Source organism: Cupressus sempervirens, chromosome 3, assembly GCF_028749045.1.
Source record: "Cupressus sempervirens isolate cs-2001-9-10 chromosome 3, ASM2874904v1, whole genome shotgun sequence".
NCBI lineage: Eukaryota > Viridiplantae > Streptophyta > Pinopsida > Cupressales > Cupressaceae > Cupressus > Cupressus sempervirens.
This window is the reverse complement of record NC_143120.1, coordinates 714,570,901-714,592,933: the sequence shown is the minus strand read 5'-3', so window position 1 is coordinate 714,592,933 and position 22,033 is coordinate 714,570,901. Positions and strand designations below refer to the sequence as shown.

Below are 22,033 nucleotides of genomic sequence, written 5' to 3'. Positions count from 1 at the left end.
AGTCAACCTGAAAGGTAATACATCTTTGTACTTTTACCCATTAATTCTAAATTTCAAGTTGACTCTAACATCTTTCTCATTTGCATATCCAAAGTAATTGAAAATAATTTTTTTTAAACAGTCACAATCAAACTCAGAATCAAATCTAAAACATTTATCATTTAGATTAGCATGTAATTGAAAATATTTGAAATTAGAACCGCTGTTTGCCTCTAAACATCCCTGATAATCTCTATCTGTCACTACCATTGCAGACCAAACCAAACAAAAAATCAACTTATATTGATAACATATATCAATCCTACCCATATTTCCTCCAAATCAGAATCTTAGAGAAATATTATGAATCAGTTTTCCAAGATTATCAAGATTCCAAATAATAAAAATTTAAATGAAAATCTTTCCTTCCAAACTCGTTTCTTGCATCTATTTTTCACATCATGAATGTCTTAACAAGCATTGAAAACACTTCACAAATCCTCTAAAAAATTGTTGACAACATGCATTGGTCACTTCCCCATGTGATGTCAAGATCACTGTAAAAATTAGCAGGCTGGAGAAACACAAGATGAGTGAAGATCAAACACATAAAAAGAGAGCCATGATTAATAGTCTTCTACCAACATTGCACTCATTGATGAAACAAATGACCTTCCATTACAATCATTTTAGTTGGATTTTTTGAATTGTATCGAAACTGTTATAGTATATGAAGAGTTGTAAAATCTTTTTTCTTTACATGACATATTCCTTGACATATTCTAATGCTGGTATAATTACAATTAGTATAGATATCTTAAATAAATTTATCTAAAGAAATGTCGATTATATGTACTACAATTTATGACCTCCAAAATTATTTATATTTTTTTATCTTCAAAAGAAATTATTTTCATTTCTAAAAGATATTAATGATTTGTATCTCCAAAAATTATAATTTTAACAAATATTTTGTGTGGCATTTATTAAATTATTTTAAAAATATATTTTGTTTATAATTACATTTTAAAAATTGATGTAAATAGTGGTCAAATTTAACTTATAAAAATAAAAGTTAATATTAACACACTCACACCATCCCACTCCACCCTTTCATTGTAGAGTGTCTATCGACATTAATTATTATTAAAATTTATTTTTGAACTAAATGTCATTAAATTTGCATTAAAAGAATATTGATTCAATGTATAATTTAATTAGAAATAAACAAAATAGAATGTTCATTAATAAAATAAAGAAAAGTATTTTTTTACTATCTAAAGTGACATCATTTTTAGCAACAAACAATTTAGTTTCGTAGATCCAACCTATACTCTTGTAGGCATTCCTTTATCTCTCTATATTCTACAAGAGTCCTAAAATTTGATGGTCTATGGTCTTATTCACATGTTTTCCACCTGCATATGTCAACTTAATTTTTATTTAGACTACATAATGTGTCAGTCTCACACTTTACATTATTAATAAACCAAAAAAATTACTTTATAATGTCAATATATGTTAGTTTATAATATCTATGATGAAGTTTGAATTTATTTAGAATATTTTAAAATGTAAGATATTTAAATGTATTTAAATTTTAAAATTTTACATGGTTCTCCAAACTTGCTTTAGTAATTTGTGACTTTTGTATATATTAAATGTTTTCAAAATTATTTACATTACTTTATTTAAAAATAAATTTATATTTGATATGCATTATTATAATAATATTTGAATTTGAAATAATTTAATATAAATTAGTTCTAAATTAAAAATTAAAAATCAATATTTTTATGAAAGACATTAAAAATGACTATTAGTTAATAATGTAAAGAATTTGAAAATTATTTTTTTATCATACAACTGAAAAAAAAAAAAAAAACAAGGCTTTTTCATATGAATTCAATTTGATAGAATTCAACACTTCCATAGCTACTCTTTTTAGTAATGATCTTATAAGGATTATGTAATTTTATGTTAGCAGTCTAATGAAAGAATTAATCTGTCTCTTAAAGAGTGTTTGATTGTTGTAGATGAATATTTCATTATATTATGATCTCGAGCTATCCTTCTCTAGACTTCATAGAGGATTCTCACTTTTCCCTTGCTCTCAATCTTGTTTGGATAATTATCAATTTCAATTTTTGACTTTAAACTTCTATAATAGGGGGTATATTGTCCCTTAATTTCATAATTTGTAAAAGAGGGAATGCCCTCTTCAAGTCCCAAGTTGGGCAATTGTATGGAATCTAGACTTCAGTCCCAGGCTATACTGGGGGTTTTCACCCCATTATTTTCCTCTAGTGTTTGCACTTGAACAAGGTCATGTAAAATTGTACATATTTTTTAAATTAGTTTTACAAACATACTAAAAATGATTGTGGAAATTAATAAGAAAAAGTGTTGATGATTATAGAAAATATAGATGAAGAATATAGAAAAAAGAGAAAAAAAAATGAGAGAATGATTTTATAAGATTGAAAAAACAAAAATAGTGAAGAGAAAAAAAATGTTTCTTTAAGCAATGTTCCTACAAATAGCTTAAATAAAAAATTAATAAATAGTATATTTAATTATCAATAATAAATTTGTTTAATTCAAACAAAAAGTAAATTATTATTAATCTTTACAAATTGTAAATTATATTTTATTTTAAAATATAAAATTTTCCCTTGTATGCTCGAGATATGGCAAAAAAACCAACAGAGCCCCGCGGAAGCAATATAAAATTATTATTTGTTATAAAAAATAATTTAAAAAACTTTTTTTAAAAACTCACCATCGATGAGCGATGGTGGAGCGACATCTAGGCAACAAAGGCGAAACGCAGTTGGGTAGAGTAGTGTGGAGGTGAAGCGGAAGGATTCTCCATTGGCGGAGGAGGATAGTTAGCAGTTGTCAAAGCCGCAACAATCTGTAGGACCACTAGCGGTTACCAGGATTGCTAGTGGTTTTGGTGACTGCTACTTAGATAATTAAATCACAACAGCCAAAAAAGAGTTTTTTTGCACTTTTCTAAAAAAATTTGCTTCTTGAATTGTGTGCAGATGTCGTATGGCCCTGTTGTGCAAAAGCAATTTGCCTCCTAAATCAACATTGTCTAAGATAGACAAACTTTATATGAAAATGAGGGTTTTGACACCTTCTGAATCCATCCGTGAGGTCTATTTGGCCTCAAAGTGCTTTGAAAATCAGAGACCCTCTTGTTTTTAGAAAGAAAAAAAAAAAAAAAAAACTTAAAAAACTCCAGATCTATTTTGCCAAATCCTCGTTCTCCTTTTTCTCCAAATAATGAATAAGCTATAGCAGATTTGGCTCTGATACCATGAAGAATTTGATTAATACAAATGCACAAAGTTTGAAGAATACCTACATGTAAAAAACCTATCACAAAAGAAAAAGACAAGAGGAGGCAAGAGTTTTGTTCAGAAAATATGCAAATTGTATTCTCAGAAATGAATGATGCAAGGTACTTACAAATGGTCTATCCTTATAGAAGGAGATCGAAACCCTGCAAAAAAGGTAACCTAAAAGGTACAAAGAGTAACCTAAAAGGTAAATACTATTTAATAATTACTAACTAATTATTAAATATTATATGTAAAGGTAAACACACAAGCGAATGAAACCCTGCTGTTGACATTGTTAGTTTCATTTGCTTGCGTGTTTTCAAGTAGAGTTAGATATTTTATTGTTGGTTTATTTTGAAGCAGTCATGACAGTTAGTAAATTTTATTTTCAAACATCAATATTTGCAAATTAGTAAATTTTATTTTCAAACATCAATATTTGCAAATTAGTAAATTTTATTTTCAAACATCAATATTTGCAAATTAGTAAATTTTATTTTCAAACATCAATATGTGCAAATATTTTAAGCTTATTTATATATTTACATAAATTAAAATTGAATATGCACATCACTATCTTCCAATGAAACATTAACTATCATCATTATTTTCCAATGACTTCTGACTTATGCATTCAGCAAATATTAAGGAGATAACAAAAGTTCTACATAATACTGAACAAGTACAACTCCTCTTGCATAGAAACAAAATATTAGCTCTCAGGCCTCTTCCATAAAAAATAACACACTACCATAACCTCCATCTGTATGAAGTGGCATTCACCTATAAAGAATAAATACAAAAGAATCAAACCTCCAAACATCATCTCAATATTTTCAAAACCAACTCCTCAGGGCTCCACTTAATAGACGATTTGAACTTCTCCCTGTCTACATCGATCAATTTGGGCTTTAAAAGAAACATTCATGAGAATGTATGACTGGAAACATTGATGAAAAACATCAAACATAATCAATCCCAAAAACTATGTGTTTGATCAAAGTTTTAGCAACCTTTGAGTTTCAATGGTTTTGTTCTGGCTGGTTTTAACAAACACCCTAAATGGAGGACAAATCCATGAACATGACTATGCTGTGGCAGCTCGTAATATTATAATTCCATTATCTAACCTAAGGTCTACAATAGATTTCTGCAGGGATGCTGAAAGCCTAACTCTTATAACTTGTGGAAAGCTACTAATTTGCATAGATTATAGGCATACAGATATTATTAGAAATAGACTAGTGTTGAGATTACCTTGATTTTGGCTTGAAATGTGCATAAAATGGCATTCAATGCAATCTATGCTTTAATGTGCAATTGCATTATCGAATCAAATAGATTGCATTGAAGGGAGATTAGACGATTAAATTCTATCTTTGTGCCATAATTTTGTATTGTGTTCTTTTCAAATAAAAGGACAAGTTTGAGAGGAATCTACTATTAAGAGTAACTCAGCTTTTTTAGTCGACCACAGGATTTATGTTCCAGTGCTGATAGATGACAAGGGAGAAGCAATTGTAATTGAATTTATTTTTAGCATTTCAAATTTCTTCTATTGTAGAACTATTATTATGGGCAATAGATTTTAATTAGAAAGAAGGAATTTTTTAGTTAGCTAATGTGATTGCATGGTTGGAATACATGATCCCTCTACTTTCAAGAGTGGAGGAGAAACATTGAAAAAAATTTACAAAATCAAAAAATGATTAAATCTAAATCACTCTAAATCACAATTCACAATGCTTGGATATTAAGCAATTCATGAATTTGAGACAGTGAGGGGAGGAGTATAGTGATCTGTTTCTTTTAATGCTATTATTTTTCTTGCAATAGCAGCTGTTGAAACAATGCAACAACAATATTTAATCTAATTAAAAATTAAGTGAGAACCTAATGTCATTTAGAACTCAAAAACTTGCACTAGCAATTTAATGGGTAAAAAGCTTCTAACCATTTTGACTTCTATGGCATCTAGCCTGAGATTTTCATAAGTCTCCCTTGTGTTCTGCCTACCAAACAGGTCAATATGTCACATAAATCACAGCAACATTTTTATAGTCGGATGGACACAACCGCATAGCATTACAATTGAGAGTGATAATTGAGCAAAAGGGTTATATAGCTACACATACTTTAAATGGAAAACAAATGCTCCCAGTTGGTCACCGACTTTTTAGCTAAAATAGGATTGAGTATCGTAGCGGGGACGATGTACCTTAAAACAAATTTAAAGTCGAGATGCTCCCTATAAATAATTAAAACCATCTGTCGATATGTCCGAGTGGTTAAGGAGACAGACTTGAAATCTGTTGGGCTTCGCCCGCGCAGGTTCGAACCCTGCTGTCGACGGTACTGCGTTTACGCTGCTTTCTGTCCACAACATTGTAACAATTTGATGTTTTTAACTAAAAATATTTAGATATATATATTTATTTATGTAAACAGAATGTTTGATAAAAAAAACATTACTTGAGCTCTACACGAAAAGAAGTGTTTATTAGTCCCTGCCTTTTTAAGGCAGGGATTATTGTTTTCGGTGAACCTTTTTTAGTCTCTAATTTATTTTTTTTGTGACTTGGACAATGTCACAGTATAATGTTTGGAGACGAAATAATTTTTTAAAAAAATTATGATGTAGTTATTGCTAATTTATCATTGGACGCAACAGAAATTAGCGGGGTTTTCAGGCTTTTTCGTATTTTAAAATTGAAATAAATTTCCTCCGCAGGCAAAAAGAAACATTGATTGTTGTCATTACGAAAGGATAGAAACGCATTTATGGCGTGTCAGAAAGCATTAAAGAACCATTAACTATTCCGTAAAGCCACCGACTATAGGATATAGTGCATATAATTTTGCATTGGAAGAAATGGCGGTTTAAGCTTTGTGAGATGTTTGGGTTTTCCAAAGCTTTCGTTTTGCTGAAGACTGTGTTTTCCCTCCGCATTGAGACCCTGTACGCGAGTTATCAGAAGAAAGAACAACGGTAAGAAATCTGCAACCGAAGTTTCAAAAATGTTTTCATTTTTTTTGCCATTTTGCAAATCTTTTTTGCCTTTTACTGTAAGGAATGAACGATCAATGTGGATTGTGTATTCGAAAAGTTGGGGCTTTAAAAGTTAAAAGTCTTAGAGTAAAACTCGTATGTATAACTTGAAGCAAAAGATGTAAAACGGCCCGCAATTCTGGCTTGCATTCGGCAAGCGCACCCCCTCATGTCTTAGTTCAATCTCCTAATTGCTAGTGTTTCGTCCTGCAGAGAGGGCTGCTGCCTTGCAATTTCCTCTTCCCGTGGGTTTGTTTTTCGCTTGTTAGGCTTTGGTCCCAAAAGGAGGGTTTACCATTCTGAAATTTCTTTTTAATTTGAAGCAAACAAATAGCCTCCACGACAATAGCAGCAATTTCTCCGCTGTCTCATATTTATAATCTAGAGCTATTATAATCAACACAGGACAAAATTCGCCGCTGAATCTATATTAAAAAGTTCTTAAAAACATATTTCATTCAAAGACTGTTAATTACATTCTTATCGTCCCGTCCTCCCCATTCTTATCGTACCGTCCTCCCCTTTCATGGGCGAAGAATTCCCTGAAATAGAACAGGGAAAAGAAGAGGAAGCAAGATGAGTGATATCTGAACTGCACCTCCGAGACAAAAGCATGGCTTCCAGCCGCGATTGGGCGCTCATGTTGGTCCCGGATCGAACCCTACCGGGGCCATGAAAAGCTCTGATTTTGGGCATCTCCAGTAGAAAATACAGCTGCTTGGGGTTAAGCTTCGTGGATCCCTCTAGGGCCTTTCCTCTAATCCCCACATGACGAACAGTGTCAGAGAGTAATATGACATGATTTGGGTAATCCTGCAGAATTTGTTCTATAGTTACGGGGGGCTTAAATTTCATAACTTGGCCATCTAATTTCATCACTTTCACCTGGCGCCCCATTCTGGATGATCCGGCAGCGTTACCCACTTTAGATTCTGATGCCCAAAAGCAGAAAATCAGAGCTCCGTGAGCGCAATTAACGACTTAGAGTGATTGAAATTTATAAGAACACCTGGTTAGATTGGCCATAAAAATAAATTCAATTTTAAAAAAAGATTTAGAACACTGTTTTAAATATAGAATTTTATTTTTTAAACATAGAATTTTATAATATTATATTGCGCTTATATATAATATATTGATTTATATTTTAGAACATTATAGATATATTTTTCTAGCAATTAGAAGAATTTGATTAATAAATATATAATATTTTAACTGTTCATATCTAATTTTATAATTTAATTTTACATTAAATAAACTTTTAATATTATTATTTTATTCTATACTTTTTACACACACACACACACACACACACACACACACACACACACATATATATATATATATATTCGTCTAATTTCATATTTTTAAAATTCTTTCAATAAATATATATATTTAACATGTATCTTAGTATAATAATTATTTAATACAATTTAAAGTAAACATTTATTTTCTAAATTTGGATAATTTTATTGCATTATTGTATCATTATATTTATTAAAAATGGCAAAATAAATAAAAATAACACTTTTTTGTGTGCCTAACCAAGCTATGAGTAAACGTCATCAACGCAAGAAATTACCAACTTATTATATATTTATTTCAGTCCACCTGTGAGACTCATCAAAGAATCCTAGGGCATACGTCAAACACAATGTGTATTCCACCAGGGAAATCGTATTAAACTATTGCACCCATGACACATGTTGGATTTGCCAGTCTAAAATAAAAGAGCAGTCCTTTTTTATCCGCATTAAGAAGCAATCGCAAGACTCCTCTGCCACTCTTTTCTCAGGGCTATTACAAAATGCACACGAAAATTCCAGAGCTTCGTGTTCTAATTTTTTAAAAAAATTTTAGAATTAAAAAATAATTAAACCCCAGCAAAATTACATTTGGCCAATTAGAAAGTAGAAATTTTTGTTTAAAAAATATTTTTAAAATAAACTCTTCCAAAACTTTGGGCTATAAAATTTGTCTGTATATATCATATATCACTTTTGGCAAAACATTTATTCTATATCGTGCATTAAATTCAAATTAAAAATGATTTCTTAAGTTCCTACTACTACAAACTATCATTCAACAATCTATTACAAAATTTTGTTTTCTTGGAATGCTTTCCATAAGTGTAAACTATTTATTTATCTTCGAATTTTGTCTTTACGATGCACTGAAATACTTGCTATGTTTCATCGTCTCACAAGACACTGATTACAACTTTCAGTTTCACATTGCTTAAAGCCCTGCACCACTAACAAAGGAGGTTAGTAATACATTTTGCAATTTAGCAAACTGATTGTAATTTTCAATTTAGCAATTCTAGAAGTCTTTTTTGTGTCCCATATATTCATAAAACCAGTGTGCTAGTATAGTCAATGATCTCAAATTGATGAGCTAAAGTTTCTTGCTTTCTTTACTTTGTAACTAGCTCTCTGTTTATGTTCTTGCTACACACACGAAGTGATTGTAATTTTCAATTTAGCAATACTAGAAGTCTTTTTTGTGTCTCATAGATTCATAAAAACTAGTGTACTAGTATAGTCACTGTTCTCAAATTGATCAGCTAAGGTTTCTCGCTTTCTTTGCTTTGTAACTAACTCTTTGTTTATGTTCTTGCTACACACACAGACACACACACATACTATATATATACATTGTCAAGTTTACTCTATATTGTGAATATAGTATGATATTTGCAATTGTGTTAGTCGACCATCAAACTGATGTTAATTTCCAATTTAGTAATGTTAGATGTCATATTTGTATTCCATAGATTGACAGGAACTAATATACTAGTATACAGTACACAAACATAGTCGGATACTTCTCCAAAACCAACATAGAAAATTATTACAGAAACTAGTCATACAAACATTGGCAAGTCAATAGCAAACATGCAAAAAGAACATAAAATTATAGAAACTGTTGGCCAAGTTCAACAACTACATCGCATTGATATAAAATTGCATTGAAACAAGAATAATGAAAATGTCAACAGAAAACAACATCGAATTCTAGAAGGTGTTGACCGAGTCCAACAACCTAAGAAAACTAATATCTATACAAGAAAAAGCACTCTGCCAACAATTACCGCCACATTGCCACATAATTCCAATATGAGAAACTCACTCCGATGTGTCAAAGCCAAAATTCGTGAAAATAGAAAATAGCAACCAAATACAGATAATGATCACAAAGATCTTAAGAACAATGCCCAATGTTTTGGCACCAAAAGGACTCGATCAAAGCGGCAAAATGCTCCAAAACCCTCAACAGAAATTAGAATGCAAAAATCAATCACACGATACTTGCGCAACATTAGTGACACACCCACTCATCCATGCAATATCTGTGAGATGCTTAATTTCCACAAAAACATATGTATGATTGATGAAACATTTGTTCATGGTTTCTTGTCACTTCCCATTGCACATGACAAAAAGAAAATTGTCATAGGACAATTTATTTGTAAACAATGTTACAAAGCTACGACATGTCAAAAAGTTCCATGCTATGCAGCACCCTGGAATATACGACGAAACCCACACACAGGTGTTGTGCAAAACTTGACTTCATTAGAGGAAAGATTAGTGTCATTGTGAATTGCTTTCGCACAAATAAGGCAACTAGGATACAAAAGATCACAATATGGCTTGATAGGCACAATAATCAATGTTCCCGTCGACATTGATAAAGTGCAACAAGCATTGCCAAGAGGAATAGATGAGCACAAAACAGTTGCAGTTATGCTAAAGCGAAAACTAGAGTACGAGAATGCATATGCTCAAGGAAACATAAGACCAGCTCATGTAATAAATGCATTACAAAAACTAGTAACAACACCACTGTATATTGAACAGAAGGTACATATAGTAGAGAGCTGGAAAACAATGATCGAAACAACACAAGAACAAAGATGCATAAATATTGACTCCCAACCTGAAAGTGATCACGACAACTATGAACTTGATGATGAGCCAACTTCAGAATCCCTAATTCATTGCTTCGATGACACACAATCAATCAAAGATCTTGACGCAACAATAATTCAAATTGCACCTTCAGAGGGAATAAAGCCTCTTGGCATTTTCCAAGATAGAAATTCTGAAGAAATGAACTTCCCCATGCTATTCTATGGATATGCACGCGCATCAGACATCATGAGTAGGTTTTCATATCCAAAAATATGTAAATGGGAGCTTATGCATCAAGACTATGACTTTGCAACACATATAACAGATATTTTCTTTAAAGCTGTGAAAATAATCATAGAACAAATATCATCATTGGCATGGGTCTGCATAAGAAAAGCAGAATTGAAAGGGAAAAAGTTGCTAGCAAAAGACGTACGAACACCTGCCAATCTTGAACAAATATTAAGATCACCGATAGGTTTCAGATCACTGAAAACTGTTCGGACATCTCCACACTACCTAGAAAACACAAGGAAAAATATATTTGCAATGATTAGACAATTGGGGCCACCAACATTCTTTGTTACATTAACAAGTGCAGAACATTTCTGGCAACCATTGCATCTAAGCCTACAACAAATGTCTAAAAAACAAGAGCAAAAACATCATGAAACTATAGAGGATAGGAATTTAGACTTTGAACTAAGGAAAAGCCCAGTACTTTGTACCCGTTACTTCAACCATAGACTTAACGCATTTCGCAAAATGATGATGGCAAACACAGACTTATTTGGTAAAGTCTTGGACTATTTCTTTGTCATAGAATTCCAAAACAGAGGAAATGAACATGTCCACTTTATGTTATGGATTAGAGACGCACCAATATTTGGAAACTGCACACACGAGAAAATTGTAAACTTTGTAGATAGATACATCTCATCCGATTCAACGTTACTAGACGAAAACTTTGTAAACATGCAAACACATCATCATACTAAAACTTGCAAGAAATATAGGACATCTAATTGTCGCTTCAATTTCCCTTTGCCACCAATGCGAGAAACAAGAGTTTTGGAGCCATTGACAACAGCAGACAATGCAGTGAAAGACAAAGCAAAACAAATTTTGCATCAATTGGAAAATAAGCGATATACAAAGAACATTACATTTGACAACTTCCTTGAAGATCTCAACATAACAGAAACTAAGTACATGACATTAATACAACTAACATTGAGAAAAAGAGTTCTACTACTCAAACGAAACCCAACAGACATTTGGACAAATGCATTTGCAAGAAAAGTTCCACCATTGTGGTATGCAAATACAGATACACAATTCATATTAGATGCATATGCCGCTGCATCATATTGTTGCTCATACATGACTAAGCAAGACACGACAACATCATTAGCCTTTCGCCAATTGCAAAGACAATGTACTGCGACTTATGACGACAAGACACAATACATACGCCGACTTGGAAATGCATTGCTCAACCATCAACAAATGTCTAGTCGGCAAGTTGTTCACATTGCTTTATCATTGCCATTAAGAAAGTCGTCAAGAAAAACAACATTCATCAATACTGCACCATCTGAAAGTAGAGTAGTCATGCTCAAAAGTCCAAGACTATTGGCCAAAGAAGAAGACAATTCAGAAGACATAATTTATGCATCTACAATAGAGAAATACATAGCAAGACTAGGCACACTAGAAAATTTGTCACTTGCAGAGTATGTCGCATTTTATTACAATAGCAAAGGCAACATGCAAAGAAGGCATAAGCCATAAATCATACGATATGTCAGATACAATCCACATGTTGACTATCAGAATTACTGCAGAGAAAAATTGATGTTATACATATCGTTCAGATGCAACGAGCAAACACTACTCTCTGGTCAAAAGACATGGAGTGAAGCATTTAACCTAAACAAAACAGAAATAGCAAACAACAAAAAAAAGTTCAATAGTCAAATTGACTACACTTGAGGTGACATTGACGAAGTAGCAACACAAGTTCAAATGGACAACAATAGCACAATCATCTTTGATCGCCAAATAGACTGCAACAAGAACTCACTTATAGAAGAACATTATGACATTTTCCCTGATCTAATGCACAAAAAGAAAACAAGATTAGACCAAATCAACTCAAAAACAACATGCTCAGAAATTGCACACCCCTTCCTTAAAAATAATGAAGAATATTTCAAGATGCGAAGAAAATTAAACAAAGAACAACAAGCAATATTAAAGGACGTCATAATGTCAAAGAGACTTGCACTAGAAAAACCAATTTATTTATTCCTCATTGGCAGAGCTGGAACTGGCAAAACATACATAGCAAAAGTGCTTTACGAGGCTTTGATCAGGCTATATGACAAACAACTAGACACCGATCCTCTAAAGCCAAAAGGAATCATTGTTGCCTCAATAGGAAAAGCTGCATACAATGTAGGGGGAACCACTGCTCATTCAATATTTCACCTACCATTGAATTGTTCAAATCTAAAACCACTAGATTCTGACACACTAGACAAATTGACGAAAAAACTTGACCAATTACAAGTCCTCCTAATTGATGAGGTATCTTTGGTAGGGTCTACAATGTTATACAACATAGACAAAAGACTACGACAAATAAAACACACACCAACAAAGGCATTTGGAAACATAGACATAATATTTTGCGGTGACTTATATCAAGCACAACCTGTATGCAATGCTTGGATATTTGAACAACCAAAGATAAACAATGAAATTATCCACTACACATTTTGGAATGAAAATGTCAAACATTATGAACTACACAATGTCATTAGACAAACCAATGAACAATTCATCTCCACTTTGAATCGAATCAGAACTTGTCAACAAACTGATGAGGACATCCATTACATAAATGCAAAATGTTATAGACCTATACCAAATGACCCAAGCCTACCTCATTTGTTCCAACGAAACATAGATGTAGATGAACACAATAGAAGAATGCTAGAGTACATGCCCAGTCCGATGCATATACTTGACGCTATAGATCACAAAGATATAACCATTGAAAAAAAATCTACCAAACTGAAAGAACAACGCTACCAGCAAAAATAATTGTTAAGCAAGGAATACTCGTAGAACTTATAGCAGGAAACCTTGACATAGAAGATGGATTAGTAAATGGTGCTGATGGAATTTTCCAGTCATATACAAAAGATAAACAAGACATTGTTTGGATACAGTTCAATGATGCAGAAGTCAAAAAACTACATCGTCAACAAATGCAATGTCTTTACACAGAATCCATACCTCAAACATGGACACCATTGACATGAATCACTAGACGAGTGAAAATAGCAACCAAGGTTATTAACCGCTCACAGTTCCCCTTTCAATTAGCTTGTGCTAGAACTATTCATAGAGCACAAGGGCTCACAATGGACGCAGTTGCATTTGACCCACACAGAGTCTGTCAACATGGACTAGTTTATACTGCATTGTCACGTATCAAAGACATTGACTCACTATACTTGATTCATAGACTGCAACATCAAAACCTAAATCTATCACAAAAAGTACAGTCTAAGACAGAACGCCTAGAAACTTCCGCACAATGGCCATTGAAATACAGTCTTCCTTCACAAACATCAACCAATATCACAATATGCACAATAAACACATGCACTCTACTACTGCATGCAGACGAAATTGCTCATGACCATGACTTATGTAGCGCAACTGTACTATGCTTACAAGAAACAAGAATAAGCAACCTCGATCATGTCCCACAACTTGCCAAAATCTTCAGATTGTATCCTTCACATTCCATTCATGGCCTTATGACATGTTGCGCACGACATACTGTCTTACAAAATTTGGAAACATTTGCAACAGAATACCTGGAATCAATAATAGTTGACATTTTCTACAACAAAACCAGCTTTCGAATTGCAAACGTATATTTGACACCCAAGGCACCAATCACCGACATATTCAACCTCGTAGAAACCATAACAAAAACATTACCGGCAGGATCAAAACTAATTGTTGCAGGAGACCTGAACATTGACATGCTTAAGCAAACAAAACAACAGTCCCAATTGCATTTTTTTATGCAACACCATGACCTCTTGCTAATGGTTGACAAGCCTACAACACACGCAGGAAGCCTATTAGACCATATATGGATAAAAAACATCAATCCCAAGACAACTATCCACAATATTTTAGACACATACTGGACAGACCACTTTGCTCTCGTACTACAACATCAACTATAACAAATAAACCCAATGCAAAAGACACACAAATTTGATAAAATAAATCTCATTGCACCATTGACTTAGAAGCTTCCACAGACATATTGCACATTCTTCTACACCATCAATGCTATAAACCATACTAGACATGCTACCAAGATTAGACTAAAAATACAAGTTATTAATTTTATTTTATTGACTATTTCTTGTAGACTATGGAAACCAAAGACAAAACACAACAATTGGACAGCCAGCAAGAAAGCAAGCAGAAAAAGTAAGTATGCTCAGAAACAATTGCTCATTTGAACACATGCACAATACAAGCACTAAGCTTCTAACACAAACACATTTCTACATGCAAACAAAAGGTACAAGCATCTGAACCTTCAACCATATTCGACATTTGCACGACACAATTAGCAAGCATATTTGAGGGTGACATACTAATAACATATGGACTAGCTTGCAAGACAGGTTCCTCGAGCTAGCAAGGATCACCAATTGCACACATAGATATGATTGACAAACATGCTCAAAAAACAATAACAATAAACATCACCAACAAGCTGGTTGACAAATATCTGCATTGGCTGACTCCTGGCAGAAGCATCCGCATAGAGAACTTCAAGATAAACAAAAAATTAGATTTCGAAAGAGGAGACGCCGAATACTGCTTACAGCTCACTTCAGACACACAGATTCAGAAAATTACTACTGTATGCAAACAACAAAAGCTAGCACCGGACACAAAAATATCGCACCTAATACAGTCACCAAATACATACCCAATTGGAAGCCTCGGCGTTCTTGTCACATCCCACCAGCAAACAGCACAACAGTTCTAGCTACAGATCAGAGATGGAGAACTCCCTTCCGACACCGCAACTGTAAGATATAAGTTTCAAATTTAAAATTCATTTTTTGCAAATGCTTTACAGTTCCAACTAATTTCAGCAACTAACAGCATACTCATTATTGCAGCTCCGAGTCTTCCAAAACCATAGCTATGCGTACAAAAATCTACAAGATATCTATGCATCACCTAGAAAACCAACACCACTGCTACTATTACTCAAAAATGTAACTCGCAGTGCTCCAAGAGGCTCAGCAATACTACGATCAGGCCAGTCCACATATATTGATATGCTCAATGATCAATGCACAAAAATAGCAATCCAGAATTTGGCAGAAACAAAGTTGCAGGTAATAAAGCATCAAACACAAATATACTGCATGCTAATATGCACAAGAGTCGACAAATTACACACACATTCACGAACTTCTCCCTTTCACTTTCAGGTTACAGGAACACTACGAACAAAGAATGTCCACCAAACACCATACCAGCCACTATGCACAATATGTCAACAGACAGTCTCGCTATCTGCAAGCACAAGCACAGGAGAGACACATTGCACAAACTGTGGCAAAACCACAACATTCAATTTCCAACCTTGCCTCCAGTGTGTCATTGAAACAGAGGATAACATTGTTGACTGCTGCCTACATGGAAAGCTACTTGAGGACAACTTCCCAGAGCTGACCAAAATCCACTTCAACCAGTACACGGAACAAATGTCTACAACTGTCTACATAATGCGAAACTTCAACATGTACGACACATTCACACTAGCAATGGATAATTCCATTCTTTCAATTACCACAGAAACCAACATGGTAAGCTAACATTCTAGCCATTTTCAGCAATTTGCATACTTTGTTGGACTCATTTCTACATTGCTAACCTTCTTAACTTTTTGTATTGCAAGAAAAATATGCACCTTGGACTTAACAATAACATCAACAACAATATCAAACAGATTTTGTTTTAGCCAGTCAACTTTTAGCTTCACCAACAGTCCGCGTTCAGATCTTTTGAGCTATATAGTATCAACACTCAGCTCCTTTTGTTATCATGAAAAACAAATAACAGACAACTACATTTTGTATAAGTGTAAAGTAATATATGAATAGTTGTACTAAATGCACCTTCTTTTGTTATTACGAACACTGAACAACAAAAAATTGTATTCTGTGTTACATTGCAAAGCAATACACCAACAGCTCTCTTAAATTGAACAGCAGAGAACTATATTTTGTATCACTCTCAATTAGTTTAAGATTTTCGTGCAACATTAGATGCTTTACTTTCAGCTCTTTAAAGTGACAGCCTTTGCGCTATTTCAGTTTCACAAAACAAAATCCTTTGACATAAACTTAGCAGCCATATGTTGTTCTAATTTTAAAACTTTACAATAATTTTAAAATTTTACTGTTGTGATCAGACATACTATGAACAGATTTCTAATTTAGTATTGGAATCTTGATTTTGATTTTGATGTTAGTGTATTTACTTTACAAACAACATATTGCTTGTTTAAACAAGTTATTTTCTTTGCATCTCATAAACTGTTTTTGCTACAATGAAACAGAAGGCAGGGACTCAGGCTCGACCAGAGCCCTTGTTTCTACTTTTTTCTCATTGACTTCATAAAGTATTTATTTAACTCTTTTCTCAATACTTAGTTACATTTGTTATGAATTTATTTTTATTTTAAATATATTTTGAAGCTTCCATTTAATAGCATGAAATGAAAATTTAGAATTATTTTACAAATTGATTATACTTAAATCTATATATATCATAATGAGCATCTCCAATGATATACATTTCAATTAATTTCATTTTGTGCTATTTCAATGTGCACACAAAGTTTTTTTTCTAACCCAGTCAATGTGCACACATAAAGTCATTTTCCTATTTACAAATTAAAAGAAAAGGCTTTTTGTCTCACATGAAAAAGTCAACTCCTTTCCATTGGTTAACTTACTCTTACACATGGATTATGCAAAAAGTCAACCCTCACCCTTTATTATCCACTTCTTCATCTTGTTCTCAATTGTTCGTCTACCTTTAAAAGAGAGAGAGATCTCTCATTCTCAAAGGATCCACTTCTTGAGTATTGTTATGTTGCAAGTTTCTCAATAGATCTTAGTAGAGCTTGTGGAGAACTTCTCTCTTCTTGTCTAAATTCTCTCATCATCACTCTCGTACTTGCTTAGATTCATTTGCAAGTAGTGTAGTTCTCTTTGCAATAGCTTAAATCACCTAGTTTAATTAGCATGGCTTGGTAACATTCTCATATTGTTAACATAGTTGCATTATCCCATATTAGCATAGATCATAGTTGCATTGCATATTTGAGGACTCCGTTTTGACACTTACACTCTTGTTCTTGTCTAAGGAATCTCCCATTGCATGGTTTACTAGAAAGAGATGTGTCTCTAAGGCTCCGCTGAGAGCTTATCATATGCACCAACACACATCGTTGCACTCCATGGATAGGGATCTCTAAGCCTACATTCAAGCATTTCAATTCATGGGATATCTTGGATAGAAGGGTTTAAATGAGTGCACTTTCTTAGTGTACACTAGATAGTGTAGTGAGGAGATATTGCAAATCAATCATAGAGAGGTCCTTACTATTTGGATAGAGAAAATATGTTATCATCATTTCGATGCGAATGCAAGGATCAAGATTCTATTACATTCTAACAAATTTATTAGGTGAATCTCTTAAAAGAGTGGCACTAGCATGCCTATTGTAAATCTCTTCATAGAGTGCTCACTTAATTGTGATTTTAGAATCCTTTTGTAAAGGTAGACTTAATTGTTTGTAAGATTTTAACATAGCAGACCCCTCGTAGGGTATATCATCAAAAGTGATCAAATTGTAGCCCTAATAGACACTTTATTGTTGTAGTAGTGAAGATTTTGTGGGTGTCATCACCACCATAGTTTTACCTTCACCTTGGAGAGTTTTAGTGTTACCAAATCTTTTGTTACATGTTGATTAATTGTTTATGTATTTCATTCATACAAGTAGTTGTTAGATTTGATATTTCATCTCATTACATGATGATGCATGGTTGAAAGAATAATGAGGTGTGGAGTGAAGTAAGTTTTATATATAAGAATGTCCTCAAACATGAAGGAAAAAATCAAGGTAAATAACCCTTATAGTATCTATAGAATTACAAAAAAGAGAGAGACTACAATGAGTAGATAAATGTAAAAGATAAGAATACCTATCTACACATGAAGATTCAGAAATTGTCTTCTTAGATTATTGAGAATGGAACATCTCCCCTCTAAATAAGATTCAAGTGAGAATGGAATATTGAGTATTATTCCCCCCACAATGTAAAATTTTCACTCATTCTTATATTGTTGAACAATTTTTTAATAAATATGACAACTCCTTTCTAAGTTCCAACTTGCTCGTTTCGTCCATTGAAGGTCCAAACATTCATTTAGTTTAATAGTAGAAGCAAACATGTCCTCCCATTTTATCAAACTCATCCACAATGCGCCAATACCTTGATTAAGTATGATTGTCCCTCATGAATGACTCTACAACTCATTAATGTCTCACAACAACTCAAATTTCCTTTGTTCATGAAAAGGTATTTGTTTGACCTTTTGATTAAACCTATATTACACACATCTCGTAATCTGTGTATTCCAAATTTATATCATTAGTGAATCTATCACAATGTGGTTTACTCCCTTTAAATTAATATGATCAAGATCACCAAAGGTTGACTAAATTATATCCTCTATATGCTTCCTCTCTTTTAAGGTTACCTCAAATATCATCTCCCTCTAAATTTTAATCTTTCTCTTCATGTAATTAACATTCTCAAATAAAAGATCAAGGCACATAGCTCTTATGGTATGTATAGAAATAAAAATAAAAATATTAACATTAGTAAGGATGTTAGCAATTTAACTTATGCTTATTACTAACAATAACATAAATAACTCCTTATATTTCCAATCATAGAAATAAGATACCATAATACTCAATCCTTTCATACTCCCATCAAATTATCAAATATTATTTTGAATTCATTTCCTTACACTATCAATTATCTACCATAATATGTTAATAAAACAATAAAAATTATATATATATAATCACTTTGGACAAGTTAACATATCATAATTAGATTCAAGTTAAATAAGAAAGAATTTATGATCATACCTCTTGAATTAAAATTAAGGATGCATGGAATATGTTGTTACTCGCATTGATGTTCATATGCATCATCCATGGGACATATGTACTTTCAAAAGACTATGCCCATGCTATTAAATAACAAACATACCTTTGGTACTAATACTCCACTTGCTTAACTCGGTGGCCAAAATGCATTTCTAGATGTATCTAATAGTGGGTCTCATCTTATTGATGTGGCATCTAAAAAAATAAGAAGGATGGTTTCCTTTTGATGCTCCTTCAATTCTTTTAGTGGACCCCATCATGCTAACGTAGGAGAGTCTGATGTTTATATTAAATGGTTGTTGCTATGACGGTGACCACTTCCATTGTGCACTAATTATAACTAGCAAACTCAACTATAGCCTTCCTAGAAATAAAATCCCAATCCTCATTAAAGCATTTTTGTAGTTATTAAATCCATGACAACTCTAATGAGGATGAGATATAAGAGCATCGGGCTCACTAAGAAATAGATCTCCAACTCCATTAATAATATTTCATTCAAATTATATCTTCAAACACAATGAAATAACTTCTTCAAAAATTATTATAGTGAAGTTTTGCCACTATTTACACAAATAAGCACTTGTTCTTTTAATGTGAAATCTCTAAGGGCCCATTTGTTTGCTGGAATAGGAATAGGAAATGTATTCTCTATTTGGTACCCCAAATCAAAATAGCGAATAGGCAAACATATTCCAATTTTGCCCCTAAAATGAGCATATGTCCAGTCCAAAAAATAGTTGTTGTTGGAATGGGTCATTCCTATTCCCAATCTAATTTTTTTTATTAAAAAAAAAATTGGTTAGTTTTTTGTAAAAAAAAAAATTTTGAATTTTTTCGAATTTTTTAATAACTTATTTTTTATAAAAAAAATTAAAATTAAATTTTTTTTTGTATTATATCTATTTTTAAAAATACAAAACTTCTCCTTATTTCTATTCAATTTTTGGACAACCAAACAAGGGAGTAACATATTCCCAATCAAATATCAGGTTAACCAAACAAGAATAGGATTGCTCTTTTCCATTCCCATTCCACATTTCCATTCCTATTCTAATTTTCTATTCCTATGTCGACAAACAAATGGGCCCTCATTGAAATGCTCTTCAATTTTATACAAGCTAGGCCCCTCTACCACTTCGTACTTGTGCTTGCAACTAATATTTCCATCAAATTTAATGCAGATCCATGTAAGTTTTTTTTAAAATTCCTTTTCCATATGACTAGGAGTGAGTACTCCCAGGTCTTCTCGTATTAATGTGACTGACCAACATGTAGTCAGTTTTCCCATAGTCAAGGCAAAGGAATGTGATATTTCACTTTTTGACATTACTTGTTTAGTGTGTCTTCTTTCCAAATCCTTATGCAGATTTAAAATATTCTTTATTTGAATAATGGTGATGCGTGCTAATTATACCATATCTTCTATTGCTTGTTTACCATCTTATAAATGCATTAGATAATGTAAAACTTGCTCCGATAGTAGATAGTAGCTGCATCAGAGCTAAAGTTTAAGAAACTCTGAAATCCTAAGAATTTGAAGAAAAATTTACTCGAGACTTGTTGGTGAAGGAAAAGAATTTATATAAGAAAGCTCTCAAGTATTGAATACTCTGCAAAACTGTCTTTAATTTAAAAAATATTTAGGGAGAAATAGTTTTCCCTAATATCGTACTCTAGTCTCAAAAATGAATTTGAATTGTTTTCATTGCTGAGCACAAGCATACCAAATCCAATGTGGATAGTAATAAACATTAATACTTCTTACATTTGTGAATCTGGTTCTGATATCATGTTAATTTCTAGGATCATTTTTGCAAATATAGAATCATAGCCATTGTTATTGATGATCTTCCAAATGTAGATTTTATGACTCATAAATATGAGGGGAGGAGACATGTTTTTTCTCTACGGTTAAACATCACTAGTTAACATATTAATGTAATAGTAATATAAATAACCATATATGTAATATAATATATAATGTATAATATTATATATATGTATATGTATATGTATATGCATATTTATATGTATATGTATAATATATATTATATATAAGATATTTGTCTTAAATATGATTTACCATCGAAAAGGTATCTCATGATAAAATTGATCCGACAGAAGCTACAACCTTAACAAAAATGTACTAAAAAGAGGATTACAAAAGCTTTTGAAAAAAAACATTTAGTTTAGGGTGAAGACACCAATATGTGGACATGCTAAACTACATTGTAGAGATACCCCCTTTAGAAATGCCAAAACATAAAATTACCTACAAGTTATGAATTTTTAAAATGTTAAGGATTGAAACAAGAATGTGGGTCCCATTGTGCATGCGAAAGTTTTTGTGTGAAAATTGCAGATGTTGGGACCATGCTCAAACACATCAAAGTTAGTTGAAAACAAG

At 32.5% G+C, this 22,033-nt stretch overlaps 1 non-coding gene across 1 annotated transcript; it reads left to right on the top strand.

Moving 5' to 3' along the window:
- Positions 1 to 5,602: 5,602 nt before the first annotated feature.
- TRNAS-UGA (transfer RNA serine (anticodon UGA)) lies at positions 5,603 to 5,684 on the top strand. The gene has a single exon. It is a non-coding gene; the product is annotated as a tRNA-Ser (tRNA).
- The last annotated feature ends 16,349 nt before the right edge of the window (positions 5,685 to 22,033 follow it).